The 2,159-nt window shown below is 50.5% G+C and overlaps 1 protein-coding gene across 2 annotated transcripts in view; it reads right to left on the bottom strand.

Annotated features, from left to right (window-relative positions):
- TMLHE (trimethyllysine hydroxylase, epsilon) overlaps window positions 1-1,824 on the bottom strand; it is a 77,278-nt gene extending 75,454 nt beyond the window's left edge. For both annotated transcript variants that reach the window (XM_046673805.1, XM_046673807.1), the window contains exon 1: window positions 1,684-1,824. The gene's annotated coding sequence lies outside the window, so the exon portion shown is untranslated. The remainder of the gene's footprint in view (window positions 1-1,683) is intronic.
- Between the last annotated feature and the right edge of the window lie 335 nt (window positions 1,825-2,159).

Below are 2,159 nucleotides of genomic sequence, written 5' to 3'. Positions count from 1 at the left end.
TATCAGCCACACCTTGCCTAGAACCTGCAGGCGTGGCACAGACCAGGTTTTGCCAAGAGTCTCTTATCCTGTAAATTCTTTACATGGGGGCAACGGCAGGTGCATGTACAGCCCATAAGAGCATGGGGGATGTTTGGTGTTGTAGAAAGAGGGTCGCGATGGTGCCCAACTGATTGATCTATGTTCACTTTGGCTCCAAGCAGAAAGAGACTCTTCCCACCAAAGAGATTTATTAATCCAGGGACCTCCCTCCTCAGCCCTGACAGGGAAAAAACACAGCCACGAGAAACTGCAGATACGGAGCGATCGCTTTGGATATTTTACTGCCGTTCCCAGGGTTGACAAGCAGTTACCCAACTGCTTGTGTTTCCTCATACAGATACCAAAACCAGGAAGTGATCCGTCCCAGTCCACACTTCCCAGAAATAATTACGTGGGGCACGCAAACGACGTCCCCAGACTCAGCCAAACCAGCAAACATTCCCTTCTTCATACTGCTTATGAGATAAAGTATAACCTCTTTAAGTATGGTGATAAATAAACACATTCACTTCTCATGGTTGTGAGCTCAATATATGGTTGCCATTATCATCATTATCGGTTCCTGAATGAGGAGGAATGAGAATGACACCACAATGTTGGTCCATAGCATTTATAATTCTTCTTTGTCTTTATAGTTAAGCTAATGTAAAATAAACTGTATGTCGTCTTTACTACAGTGTTTCCTGAAAGAGCCATACCAAGTAAGAAGCAACTACAAAAGACAGCTGTATGGGACTTGATTATGGAAGTGTTTCTGCATACGATAGCTCAAGTTTTTTTTTCAGCAATGGGGTATACAGTTAAATCACCCAAGTCTGTTATGATCAGACTTTTGCTAGGCAGTGTACTATGTTCATTGAACACATAACATTTTGGTCGAACAAGCATCTGGTTAAAATCTTTAATAGTAATGCATTCACAAGAGCGTTCTTTAGAGCTGGCATTCAGTTAAGGCACTGCATGAACGTTTCCAGTTTTCAGGGCAGTCAGTAGTATTAAAAGGGGTTTTCAGAGTTGTGGTTTTCAGAACGGATAGAGAGCTTCCTTGCCTAGCTTCCCCAATGTCCTGCCCTGCCACTCCCGACTCTTGCTAGGCATTCTTGCTCAGGAGGAGCAGACAAAGGGTAAAATGTGGACAGAGAACATTCGTGGATATTAAAACAAAAGAAAGTCAGTGCTGCAAGGTCTTGCAGATAGCCGAGTTCCACCTTTCACTCCACTGTGAGCAAAGTGAAGCATGGAGAGGGTAGGGAGTCGCTGAAAGCTAGACCCTAGTCAGTGACAGACCCAGGGCGGGGAAGTCCTATCGAATTTGAGACAATGTACACTGGGCGTCAGTCCCAACGCGAGCTTGCTCCAGCTCTTCCAGCTCTTCCCGAGCGCTAGGCCCATCTGGCTGCGCGCTGATCTCCGGGCCGACTCTGTGTCGCGCTACTAGCACAGTGACGACAGCCCTGCAGCAAGGCACGAGTGGCCTTCTCCTCCGCCAGGGTTAAGGTGAGTACCACCGCCCCGGGGCCAAGAAGCCGGGATGGGAACCGCCGCCCCCACTGCCCCAGGCCTGAAAGCTAGTGCCTGGGCAAACCCACCCATCGCACCCACCCAGGACACCCTTTCGCCCATTCATGAGGCGGGACCCACCTGTGCTGGAGGTAGAGACTCCGAACTCAGCAAAGCGGGAGGAATTGCAAGCAAGGAGAGCCTCGGGAGGCAGCCTTGCACCCGCCTTTTGCTTTTTCCCCCCCGAAACGGTCAGCCCGGCGCTCCCCTCCCCCAGCACCTTCGGGCCAAGCGGCAAGCCTGGAGGCCCCGCCCCGCTCCTTCCGGTCGTGGGGGATGGGCGCCTTGGGCGCCAGAGACCTCACCCGCTGGAGGGGCGTGCTAGAGCCTTTGATCCAAAAGGATCGGGCTGGGGAGCTCTAGTCGATCGCATTCATTTAACGGATTTGGAGCCACAGGCAACAGAGAGGAGAATTGACGGACCCATAAAACTACACTGCGTGTAAAATCCGGGTCGCCTTGGTTGCCTTTTCGTTGCTCCTTCTGAATCTCCCGGCTGCTCTCTTATTTATGGTGGCTTATCGAAGTTTGCTAGAACCAAAATTCTTCCACGATCT

This window comes from Equus quagga, chromosome 10, assembly GCF_021613505.1.
Source record: "Equus quagga isolate Etosha38 chromosome 10, UCLA_HA_Equagga_1.0, whole genome shotgun sequence".
Lineage (NCBI taxonomy): Eukaryota > Metazoa > Chordata > Mammalia > Perissodactyla > Equidae > Equus > Equus quagga.
Note: the sequence above shows the minus strand (reverse complement) of the source record. Positions and strands in the feature narration are given on the sequence as shown.